Source organism: Rhinoraja longicauda, chromosome 28, assembly GCF_053455715.1.
Source record: "Rhinoraja longicauda isolate Sanriku21f chromosome 28, sRhiLon1.1, whole genome shotgun sequence".
Lineage (NCBI taxonomy): Eukaryota > Metazoa > Chordata > Chondrichthyes > Rajiformes > Arhynchobatidae > Rhinoraja > Rhinoraja longicauda.
The window spans coordinates 477,879-491,231 of NC_135980.1; the positions used below are offsets into that span (position 1 = coordinate 477,879).

At 51.4% G+C, this 13,353-nt stretch overlaps 1 pseudogene; it reads left to right on the plus strand.

Annotated features, from left to right (window-relative positions):
• The first annotated feature begins 227 nt into the window (after positions 1-227).
• On the plus strand, positions 228-615 carry LOC144607334 (histone H2A-like; annotated as a pseudogene).
• The last annotated feature ends 12,738 nt before the right edge of the window (positions 616-13,353 follow it).

Genomic DNA, 13,353 nt, shown 5'->3' on the forward strand with positions numbered 1-13,353 from the left:
GTAGTTGATACCATATGCTAATTAGGAATAAAGAACTAAGATCTCGATTTTCATTCGCTGAGATTTTCGAACGTTGCTCTTTTACTGCGCCGTGGAAGGCCAATGAGTAACAAAGGGGAATCCATTGACCAATAAAAACGGTTCGAATTTCTATCAGTGACAAAGATATAAAAGGAGCTGCGACCGCGGAATCCGGTTCATTTTGGTTTATGAGGAGTGAAGCGAAGATGTCAGGAAGAGGTAAAACTGGAGGAAAAGGACGCGCCAAAACCAAGACCCGTTCCTCGCGAGCTGGTTTGCAATTCCCGGTTGGTCGCATCCATCGACTGTTGCGGAAGGGTCACTATGCTCAGCGCATTGGTGCTGGCGCTCCGGTTTATTTAGCGGCGGTGCTGGAGTACCTGACAGCTGAGATCTTGGAACTGGCGGGTAACGCTGCCCGCGACAACAAGAAGACCAGGATCACCCCCCGCCACCTGCAGCGCCATCCGCAACGACGAGGAGCTCAACAAGCTGTTGGGTGGGGTCACCATTGCCCAGGGTGGGGTTTTACCCAACATCCAGGCTGTACTGCTGCCCAAGAAAACCGGCCACCCCAGCAAAATTTGCATCTAAATGACATAAAATACAATTTGACACAAAAGGCTCTTTTAAAAGCCATTAAATATATCCTGAAATAGTTTCATCGTGGTGTAATATTTGTTTTAATAGTTAAATTTCCGTCTAAATACAACATGACAATGCACAAAAATGGCCCACCGAATCCACGCCAAGTCAAATCAAGTTTTTTGTTGACATACAGGTACAAATGAAATCTTGTTTGCAGCAGGATGACAGGCACATAGACCAAGATAAACACACACAAATATAAATCATAAATATAAATTATAGCACAAGAAAAGTCTGCAAGACAGTAACAAGAAAAATGTAAAGAATAAACAAGGAATTGCAAGATCATAAGTAAGTGGTACAGGTATGTAGGTTAATTGGCTGGGTAAATGTAAAAATTGTCCCTAGTGGGTGTAGGATAGTGTTAATGTACGGGGATCGCTGGGCGGCACGGACTTGGTGGGCCGAAAAGGCCTGTTTCCGGCTGTATATATATGATATGATATGATAATATCTCTGGTCAAAGTCTGGTTCGGTCATTGATATGGAAAGTGATTTTGAAGTAAAATTGGCAAGTAGATAATTTGCTGTATCTAGCACACGACTACCCTGATGTTTGTGCTGCCTTTGCCACAAAGCCCTGTGCCGCAGGACACCAAACTGAACCATCCACACCAAGTGGGTTACTGCCATGCCCGAGGACATCCATTAGCAGTGAGCGTTCCCTTATTTTTTTGGGGCTGGCGAGTTGCCTGAAAATAACCCAAAGTCTCTTTTAACAGCTGCAAACTGCATGGGGCACTCCAGCTGTAAAGCGTTGAAACCTAAACTGCATTATCTCAAGTTTGGTACCACAAAATAAGATAGAAATGCAATTCAGTTATCCAACATGTGCAATTATTCTCATAGAAACATAGAAAATAGGTGCAGGAGGAAGCCATTCGGCCCTTCAAGCCATTCAATGTGATCATGGCTGATCATCTACAATCAATAACCCGTGCCTGTCTTCTCCCCATATCCCTTGATCCACTAGCCCCCAGAGCTCAATTGAACTCTCTCTTAAATCCATCCGGTGACTTGGCCTTGCAACACCCATTCGATTTTACAGAGACACTTGCATCTGCTATTACTATCATCTAATATTTGTTGAAGTTCTGTATATTCATAAAATGCACTGCATAATGACTTTGGTGAGTCCAGGTTGGCTCCTATCCCATAAGTGTTTCACATCCTTGCCTCCACAAACATCCGTTCATCCACGGTGCGTTTTCATAATCTTGGCAGAATTAAAGAAGGTTTCGGACCATCAGTTGCCGGCAAATCAACAGTGGGCCTGTACAGAGGCTGAGACTACTCACAGGTCCTCATATTGTACTCCCCCCCCCCCCCCCCATCCTAGGAAACAGTCTTGTGAATCTTTGCTGCATTCCCTTTGATAGCATCACTTTTTAGAAAAGTAGTCCAGCTTTACATATAATAATCAGATATGGTCTCACCAATGTTCTATGTCACTGCAGAAAGACATCTTTATTTCTGCACTCAAAACCGCTTACAATACTTGACCATCTTAATTGTGGTAGTCACTCCTACTGTCCACTTGTTCAACTTGTCCACTTGAAGCCTGTTTTTATATCTTCTTTGTTAGTCATGGTAAAATTTGACCCCTGCAGCAGGATCTCTCCCAGCATGTGCACACCACCTTCTGACATTGTACGTTTAATGGAACATCCTGGCACACAAATGTTAACCGTTCACTTAAAGAATATTCCTTTAAAAAATATTATCAATTTAAAATATGGTCTCTGCAATTGTTTCTACAGATAGATTGCAAAGATTCAGGAGAACAAAGGATCTGTGTAAACAAGGAAACAATGGAAATTAGTAATAGGAAAGAAACAGAGGCTGATTGACCCCAAAACAATTGGTCCATCAAACACCAATGATCTGCCACCCAATTGTTTGGTGATCCTGATTGTCCAACATCTGGCTCAGTGACTATGAGAGCTGGGTGGTGCAGAGTGCAAGCATGGTGTTTGGCCGCAGTCAAGGTTTGGGGCCGGAACACCAGGGGTCAGGAATGTGGGTGGATTTCCAGATGGAGCAAGGGTCCAGAGAGCTTGTCTATTTCCTGCTCTCCTGATTCTCATCTGGTTTACTATAAAATTGATTATACTGCTGATAACGTCTTAACACATTAGTTGTCAATATGAGTAACGTCCATTTATCCCAAAATATCTACCACTAAAAACTCAAGACTCAAGAACATTACATTCCACAGTTTGGAAACAGGTGGGTCTGGCGACAGTGGTTATCATCTTCCAAAATTCGATAATATTCTGAAATTACTTTCCCATATAGTGAAATACATTTCTGAGCATTTCATCTATATCCTTCTCTTCCATGGTGATTTAACAGCTTGTCGAGATACGTAAACTTTGTGAGAGTCTCTGCCTCCGTCGTGACTCCATACCACACAACACACAACTACAGGTTACTAACCTGCAGAACTGTTGATGAAGAGAAGGCTAAGAATGCGCCTGTCTAGTTCAACCCAATTTGACCTTGAGAGTTGAGCAAAAACAGTTAAGTCAAAAACGCCACTTTGACTTCCACAAAAAGGAGAGGAGCTTCAAGCCAGACAAGTAATTTTGTGTTCTCAGTCCTCCCAACAAGTCCAGTCGAGACAAATGGGATGTTGGGAAAATAGTGGAAGTGTGTGGAACAAAAAGATACTTAGTGAAAGTTGGAGACAAGATCAAAAGTGTTCGTGTTGATCAAATGATTCCAGCCAAAGATGAAGCAAAAACTGAGCATGAATTCCTAATCCCTCAGTATTCATCAGAAGGTGAGTTAGAAAAGACCACTGTGGTTGATACACAAAATTCAGTTAGTACAGATAAAGAAACAAACTCCTCTGGTCAAGGTCAGTGTATTAAAATAGAGCCAAACAAGCCGACAGTTGAGGCTACACTTACATCTGTTACACCTGTTGCACCTGTTACGGTTGGACGATCAGGCAGGAAGTGTAAACCAGTAATTAAGTTAGATTTATAAGTTAGATAACTCACTGCACAAGTAAAACAAAAATGTGTAGATATGCAAAATAAATATGTTATGTTTATCATTTGAAATCTCATAAATATGGTATAAACAATACTGGTTTAAATCAAGTATCACAACAAGAAAATTGTAACTGAGTACTTGGATTTAATACTTTTAAAAAGAGAGAGCAGTGTAATGTATTCATGCATATTGTAAGATTTGAGAAGTTTTCCCTCATTTGGAAAGCAACACCAAACCAAAGAGCTGCAGTTTGGACATTTTAAACGAGAGACTGGGGCTGATAGCGGAGAAAGGCTGCGGTCAGATTAACAAAGGATGTCACAATCCGTGGGTCCTAAAATGGCCGCAGGACCTCGTGACCAGCCACAAAAAGTAAAAACCTTACAACCCAGTCTCTAGGTTTCTGCAAAGCCACGGCCAGAACAAAGGATGGGTATTGGCCATGCAGAAACCTACGAAACCAGGTCGGAGTCCAGACACTGGGGCGCTGACATCAGCATACTCACAATGCCCCAAGCCGACCTAAACAGTTCATCTCGTTGAGGGGGCACAATAGCCCATAGAAAACTACCTGGTAGGTGATGGGAAACCAGTTAACACCCATCACCTCACAACGAAATACCAATTAACACCGTCTGGCCATCCCCGGTATCCCCGAACATAAGGCAGATCAGAAGAAAACTCATACATATCTTTTTGAACAAAGAGATTCCAAGATCTGGCGGGAGATAGGACGGGTCAGAAACAGTATAACTGGCCACTACTTTTGAGTCAAGAAGTTAAGTCAAGAAGAGAGTCAGAAGGAAGTCAAACGAATGCAGGAGGAAGAAACGACAGGCAAGAAGAACGGATGCAAGAGAGAGGAACAGGCACGCAACTCGAGAAGAAATACTGCAAAACGAACAGCCAGTAACCCCAGTAATAGCCCCATGGTGAGCATGTACTCCAAATCCTGCATATCCTGGACATAGTTTAGTGCAGAGGGGAGGGTGGTTGTTAATAAACGTTGGGTGTGTATTGAAATATGTGTTGGTCAATGTTGCGATGCGTCGTACGTTCCCCATCTTACAGTCGTGTATATGTCTTGTAGAACTGTGTGTTTAAGAATTCATAAGTAAAAGGTATTCGTGTATATGTCTTGTGGAACTGTGTGTTTTGTGATTAATAAGTCAAAGGTATTCATGTGATTCAATATGTGTTTAATAGGTATGTCATATAGCAATAGTATAAATATTCATGGACAATAGTCCCAAGCGCTGAATAAAAGCCTTTTCATTTAAACCCTGGTTTTCAAACCTGGTCTGGTGGAATTTTTCTGCACTATAAACGCTCCTGCACCTAAGTCCAGTGTCTAGAACCGTAAGGGGTGAGTGGGTCGAACCACTCACGGGGAACCAGTGTGCGCAGCCTGGTCAAGGGTCAAGGAGCCAGCGCTGCCGTCGCAGCTGCGGCTTGCCTGCAGTCCGTCTGTCTTTTGTGTTTTTTGTTGTTTTTGTCTGAATTGTAGTTTAATATGATGTAGTGTTGTATGTTATGTTTTGGGGGGGGGGGGGTGGGAGGGAACGGGAACTGTAACATTCTCTCTCCAGAACGGAGACGTGACCTTTGTTCTGTGTCGTGTCTCCGTTCCCGTTGCGGCCTACCACCGGCCATTCACCTGGGAACACCTGGGGCTCTGGTTCGCAGAGCCCGCGGCGCGGACTCACCACCTGCGGCGCTGGCTGCCTGCGGATGTTGCGGGCGCGGCTGCGACTCGTCTCCGGAGGCTCCGGCGCGGGCCGCGTGGACGTCGGAAGCCCGCAGACCCCTGGATGGGGGCCGACATCGGGAGCTCCGGCAACGGCAGAGGCAGCGTGTTCGCCCGCCCCGAATCGCGGGGCTTGGGTCGGCCCGCCACGGACCTTTCACCGTCCGGCGCGGCCTGAAATAGGCCGTTGACCTTTCACCGCCCAGCGGCGGCTTCAATATCGGGAGCCCCGACCGCCCCGACGTGGCAAATCCAACAGCCTGACCGCGGGACAAGACGGCAGGGAAGAGAAAAAGACATTTTGGCCTTCCATCACAGTGAGGAGGGACTGGAGGAGACTCACTGTGATGGATGTTTCTTTTTGTTTGGTGTTAGTTGTGATTGTATGTGTTATTGCATTTTTATTGATTAATCTTATTGGTCTTATTGTTCAACTGCGGGTAATGTTTCATTTTACTACACATTTATGTGTATGTAACAAATAAACGACTATTGACTATTGACTATCAGAGCAAGGCACGGGGACCTTAGGTCGGGCGAAAGCTCGGCGCTGAAACCCCTTACAGATAATGGCGACCACGAAGGGACACTGGCAGCAGGATGATAGTGTGCCGGAAAAAGATTTGAAAACTAGGGACATAATGGACGAGCGCATTGCGGACTATGTGTTTAGCAAGGTGAATATCACCAAACAATGGATGTGTGCTTTATTAGATGACAAGCGCCACTGGATGCAGCGATCCGGTGGACGGCCAGTAAAGCCCATAAGAAAGCTGTGGAAAAGGCGGTCTGGCTGACCTGCTATAAAAGGCAAGTCCAGCTTTTGGCACAGTTGTGGCACAGGCAGCCCAGATCAGGGACCTTCAGGAGGAGGTAGAGGAGAAGGCTGCGGATGGGAACCAGTTGATCGAGGCTCTGGACTCTTTAAACAAAGAGCGCCGCGTCGTGACCAACCGCCACGAAGCCAGGGTAGAGCTGATGGAGTGTCAGGCCACTGAGACTATGCTCAGTGAGGGCAGGCTCCGGGAGCAGTGCGCTTCCCTGAGCCACCAGCTGGAGACCCAGGAAGAGAACCTTAAGGGAGTTAGGGCAGCCTATAAAATGGTTTTGGAGGACAGGTCGGAAGGGGCCGACCACGGGGCCTGCCTGCAGGAGATAGAGGGTCTGCGGGGTGCTTTAAATAAAGCAAGCGGGCTGGTTTGTTTAATGAACCTCCCCGCGGGCCTGTCACTAGCGGGTGCGAAGGTCCAGGTTCAGGTCCCCAGAAAGACCGTGGTGGCTTCAGCCCCCAAACTCCGCGATCCCCCTAGCTACGAGGCATCCTGGGAAAGGGGTAGTGTAGGGGAGAGAGAGAGAGAGGAGCTCCCGGTAGAATACTCGGCACCGGCACCCATGTGCCCGGTCCGGGAAACCAGACGGGGACCCACCACGGAGAATGGGGACGTCGGAGCCATTCAGAGCGAGATCGTGGTGCCCCACAACTTCCAGCATTTAAGAGCTATGATCGGGCATGTAACAAAATTGTCCGGATCAGGGGACCCCTCACTGCATTTCAGAGAGATAGAACAGACCGCCGCAATCAAAGGTTGCGACGAGGGAGAACGGGCAAAATTGTTGCTGTTCTCCCTGGACAGCTCGATCCTCCAATGCCTCTCAGATGAGAGTAAAAGAGGGACCAGGACCTACGATCTCCTGCGGGACGAGGTCCTGGAAGTCTTGGGGGTGGGCGATGAGGGTCCATTTGCCCGATTAAGAAAGACCCTCCAGATGGAGGGAGAACCCCCAAGGGTTTTTGCGGCGCGACTGTGGACAGTGTATCAGAGCAGTTGCCCGCACGTCCCCGCACGGGATGACCTGGCCGGGAATGGGAGAGCCCAGTGGCTCCGATGCTTGGTGTCAAACAGCCTGGCAGCCGTCAGGGAGCAGGCGAAAGCCTGGTTTGATCCCACAAATAGCACGGAGGAGGCAGTTTTAGACCGTCTCACGGTAGGGTATAGAAACACCCGGAGTACGACCACCCGGCTAGTTAAAGGGAAGGTGCACGTAGCGGAGGCTACTGCACCGGCCCAAAAGGGATGGCGACAGGAGGGTAACCCTACCACACAGTCCAAGTGTTTTAAGTGCGGTAATGTGGGGCACTGGCGAAAAGATTGCAGGGTCCACATCAAGGAAGATAGGGTTGGCACCACCCTGCGCGCCGATGTCCCAGTTAAGCCCGAGATCATCGAAACGATGATCGAGGTGATGCGGTCCCTCATGACCGCACAGGGGAAGGTGGCAGTCGCTACCGGCTCCCTGGGTACGGGAGGGACACTGGACATTCCCCAATGACATCAGCCCGCACAGCCCGCCTATCTGTGTCCTCTCCGCTACGATGCGTGGAAGAGGCCGCTTGTGGAGATGGTAGTGGAGAGGCAAAGGGGCAATTATCTGTTGGACATGGGGGCTTCATGCACCGTGGTCCACACAGAGGAACCCTTTGACTCTCCCCTGTCCACAGGGGTCCCTTTCGCACTGGCGGGGTTCACGGGGAAGGAACAGGCTGGCGCGCATTCCATCCCGCTGTCCGTTCATTTGGGGGCACTCCATACCACATGGGAGTGTATCCTGATGAAGTGGACAGAAGGGGGTGGGAAGGGGATCATTGGTTCCGATTTTTTGGTAAGCCATGGGATACTCATGGACTTACGGAACCACTGCCTTTGGGTGGACAAGGGCGGTAAGGGTGAGATAATGGTGATTAGGGGAAAGGAGGGGAAAGGGACTCTGTGCACCATGAAGCCGCCCGAGGGTTATGACCTCGAGTGCATGGTGGCGGAGGTCCCGGCCGAACTACAAGAGTGTGTGGGGAGCAACCTGAACGCATTTGCGACCCACAAACACGATTGTGGTAGGGTAGTGGGGTTTGAGGTCAGCATAGACGGGGACCCCATGACCAGACCCCAGAGGCAGTACAATTTCCCCAAGGAGGCAGAACCCGATTTGGAGATAGCCATATCTTCATTGGTGCAGCAGGGCGTACTGAGGCCGATAGCCACACACGTAAACTCTCCATTGTGGCCGGTTAGGAAACCGGATAACTCATGGAGGGCCACGGTGGACTACCGGGTCCTCAACAGTAATATCCCCGCCTGCGCACCCACGGTGGCAGCAGTTGCCGACCTCATGGGAAGTATCCCAGCATCCGCGACCACGTTCACGGTGCTGGATATTTCAAATGGGTTTTGGTCCATTCCGCTGCGGCGGGAGGACCAGAAAACAAGTTTGCCTTTACTTTTAAAGGGCAACAGTATACCTGGAACTGCTTACCACAGGGTTTCCACAACAGCCCCAGCATTTTTCACCAGTGTATGGCGGATAGCCTGAGGGAGTTTAGCCAGCGCCACCAGGTCGTGCAGTATGTGGACGACCTCTTTTTGTTCACAGACACAAAGGAGGAGCACGGTCCACTGCTGACCGAGCTGCTAGAGCTGCTGGCTAGGAAGGGTTTTAAAATAAATCTGAAAAAGGCACGGATCGGTCTGCCAGAAGTAAAATTCTTGGGTCTGACCATCCTCGCCGGGGAAAGGGCCATAGATCAGGCTAGGAGGGAGTCAGTGCAGGAGTTGCCGATTCCCTATACAATAACGGGTGTGAGGTCTTTCCTGGGACTGACCGGGTATTGCAGAGACTTCATCGAGGACTACGCGGCCACCGCAGCACCGCTACTCCGACTCCTACACAAGGGAGTGGAGTGGTCTTGGGATGAGGGTTGCCAGGCCGCGTTCGAGAAGTTGAAAGGGGATCTGCAAACCGCACCAGCCTTAGGAGCCATAGATGGGGAGAAAGGGTTTTCTCTGGAGGTGGCAGCCAGTGGGGACAGCCTGAGTGCCGTGCTGCTGCAGGAACGGCACGGTAGGCTGCGACCAGTGATGTACTCCTCCAGGGTGCTTACCGATGTGGAGAGGAGTTTCTCCAATTGCGAGAGGCACCTTTTAGCCATGCATTGGGCTGTGAAGAGGGCTTTAATCTTCACAGGTACCTCTCCAATCACTCTCCTCACCCATCACACACCCACCCAGATGCTTCTGGATGGAAGGATCAAGGATGGGACTGTCAGCAGCGCCCGCATCGCGCGCTGGACCCTCCTACTTTCACAGATGAATCTAAAAATTGAAGGTCTGTGCGAGCCAAAGCTCGCGGCAAATTTAATATATCCCGGAACGGCCCATCGGTGTTCCGTGGAGGGGGTCTGGGACGTCGACATAGGTCTACGGGCTGGGATCCATCCCACAGGCCGGGAGATCTATGTGGACGGCTCCAGTACGGTGTCAGCTGGCGAACGACTCACGGGGTGTGGAGTTTATGACCCCAAGGCAGGCATTGCCTTGGCAATTAAGCTCCCCAGTCTCATGAGCGCGCAGCAGGCTGAGCTGTCCGCGGTGGCGTACGTTATCACCCACCCAGAGAGGTTCCCAACCCCATACACGATCTGCTCGGACAGTATGTTCACCTGCAATTTGTGTACAGAGTACCTGGCCATCTGGTCCCGTCGCGGATACACTTCCTCAAACGGGAGGCCTTTAACCGTTAAACCCCTGCTAGAGCAGATTGTAGCAGCAGTAGGGGAGAAAGGGGAGGTTTTCATCCATAAGGTGAAGGCTCATTCCACCACAGAGCCCCGGTGGGAGGGCAACAAGCAGGCGGACGCCCTGGCGAAGGAGGGCGCCCGCAGTGGCATTTTTTGGGACCCCTATGGGCACAGGCAGGTAGCAGCGATCCAGGGTAAGGAAGGTAACGTCGGGACCCCAAAGGTTACATTGCCTCTGGACCTGAGGACCGTCCAAGCTCAGGATCCTGCTTTAAAAGCCGTCCTCAGCGCAGTTAACGAGGGCGAGCAGGTAGAGGGTCTCTACGGTAAGGCGGCCCTCTCCGTAAAAGAAGGCATGCTCTTCCATGCCGAAGAGTGGGTTGTGCCACAGCAGCACAGGAGGGAGTTCCTCCAGCTGGCACATGAGGGTCCAGGGGCAGGGCACCCCGGACCGGAGGTTACGTGGCAGCGGGTAGAGCAGGCGGGATGGTGGCCGCGGCTTAGGGACGAGGTCCGTGAGTTCTGTGCCAGCTGCCTCGTCTGTGCTGCCAATAACCCAGACCCCCAGAAAAGGAAAGTGCCCATGGGACACGTCAGGAGGGTGGAGGGACCATGGCAGTCGATCCAGATCTACTACATCAGGCCCTTGCCCACCACCCAAGGAGGTTATAAGTACTGCCTCGTCCTCATTGACGTGTTCACAAAGTGGGTGGAGGCTTTCCCCTGTAAGGCAGCTACGGCACTGGGTACTGCTAGGATCCTGGTCCGGGAGGTGTTCTCACGGTGGGGGCTTCCTCGTTTTGTGGAGTCCGACCAAGGGGGTCATTTCACCGGACAGGTGATGCAGAACACCCTCATGCTCCTGGGCATTGAGGGGAAGTGGCACGTAGCCCACAATCCCCAGTCATCAGGGATTGTGAAGCGCATGAACAGGACCCTGAAAGAAAGGCTGAGGAAGGAGGCTACGGGCTCGCCCCAAAAATGGGCGGAGGTCCTGCCCCTAGTCCTCATGGGGATCAGGGCCAGCCAGTCAAAAAGCACGGGATATTCCCCGTACGAGCTGATGACTGGCAGGGTTATGCGCACTCCCACCAATGTTCTGGCCCCGGTGCTCACGGAGGGTCAGCTCGAAGAGGTTAAGAGGGACAGGTTTGTCCAGAACCTCTTCGAGCATCTAAAGCAGGTCCACGGGCAGGCGGCTGGGAGCATGGGAAGGCAGCACCTGGGTAACAAGCTGTTGCTGGAGCCGCGCAAGCTACAGGAGTGGGAGGTAGGAGAACTAGTAATGGTTCGGAACTACGCTAGGGTAGGTAGTTTCGAACCACTCTACACGGGGCCCTACAGCATTGTAGATAAAGCAAGCCCCATGGTCTACGCCGTGAAGATGCCCCGGCAGATTAAGTGGTTCCACGTCAATCAATGTAAATTGTACAGGCCGGGGGCACAGGGGTCAACCACAGGGGCCAGCCCTGTGAGTGGGGACTCAGAGCCAAGAATGAGGCAGGTCACGCAGGCAGGCAAGGTTGCCTGCGTGAGGGGGAAGGACATTCTCCAGGAATGGAGGGTCTCGCGTTTTGGGTGGGATTCGGACGAGGAAGAGCCTGATCAGCTCGACCAGGGGCTGGATCCCATTACGGAGGAAGAGGAGTCGGAGGGGGACGACAGTAACGTCCCCGACTCAAGCACCAGGAAGGCGGGGGTAGCGAGCGAAGGCTCACCACCTGTAGATACAGGCAGGGTGAGGCTGGATGACGCGGGTATACCCAGCACCAAGGGGGCAGAGCTGGATGAGGCGGGGCTAGGGTCGGCAGCTGCGGGGGGTACCCGAGCTGCGGCACGGCAGGAACCGGTCCTCAGCCATGCTGTCCAGGGGGCAGTGTCTAAGGTGATCCTCCGTAGGTCCAGCAGGAAACCCCAACTTAGAAAGTTTTGGCCAGAGGTCAATCACGCCCCGAGGTACGGGAGCCAAGTAAGGAGGAGGGGGCTTACGTCTCGGAGGGGACCTAGCCCCCGCCAGGCAGCGACAGGCTGCGGAGGATCAAAGGTGGGAGACAGCGTGGTGCAGCCGCAGGAGACGACCCGCTGCAGCCCTGACAGGGATTAGCTGAGCCGCCCGGGGAAGGTGGCACTGTATTATATTTTAGGTAATTTTAGATAAGGATTAGGTATTTTAGATAAGTTAAAGTATTTTAGATAAGTTTTGTGGGGATAGTTTAGTTGTAAATAAAGTTGATGCGTCCAGGATGTGTGGGTGTGGGGTGCAGGTTGGGGGTCAAGAGACCCGCCCGCAGAGGCGTTAACAAAGCCAAGCGCTCCACAAGAGGCTGGCTATACCATTCTTCTTTATCTGTTTTCTGGAATGGAAGGAGGCACTCGTATGGTGGATCTTTGCCACAACGATCGGATGCGGGTGGGCCTATCGGGGCCGCATCAAGGACATAATCGTCTACGGATGCTCCGGGGACACGGCTCCCATCGCGACTGATGGGACTGGAAGGAGAGAAGCAGAGGAGACCGCAGTTTACATCCATGAATGCCGGTGGCCGGGGTGGCTAGGATCGAACTCTTCAGAGTATTCCAGCGCCCCAGGTTTTGCTTATCGGGACACTTCATTATTGTGCCCGAGAGTCAAGATCATCGCCCAAAAGATCAGCGCCACCGTTGGCAAAAGGATCTGCCTGGTATGCACGGGGAAGGTCCCCGCGAGCAGGCGGTGGTGGCTGAGGAAAACGAGCAGGACAATGGCCAGCTCCACTGTTGAGTGGGAGAGACTTGACAACGACACTCACAGGACTATTTCTGGGACTAAAGAACAGTTGAGTGTGTGTTGGGACAAATGGTGGGAACCGGATGAGGGGATTTATATGTGTATGTGGGGTTCGAGGTATCGCTGCCCCACGGGCAACAGCATATTTTTCCAGAGACAGTGGCAGGATGACGGTAAAGGGATGAGGTGGGATGTTAGCTCGCGGGCTTGTGGGGTCCCCCTTTCCCCGATCCCGGTAAACGCCACTGAACTCATCACACGACCACGCATTACACCTCCCACAGTTTCACTGGCAGTAGCACAGGAGGGTGAGTGCCCAAAAACCACTAAGGGGCCCGGGAATGGCCTGGTACTGATACCGACTGACCAGGTATTGTACCAGGGGGTGCACTACACGGTAGCCTCGGTGATCTTAAACCTCACCGAGGTGCGGTTACCGAGGTGGTGCCCCAGGGAAACTGAAAGGCTGTACCAGGTGCTACTGACCAACATGTTCCTGCAATTTTACGAGTTCGACCTTGCCAGTGTGGACAAGGAGAGCTTGTATAGCCAAGAGCCGGAGGACTGGAGTCAGACGGGGAGGCATAGGAGGGGTGT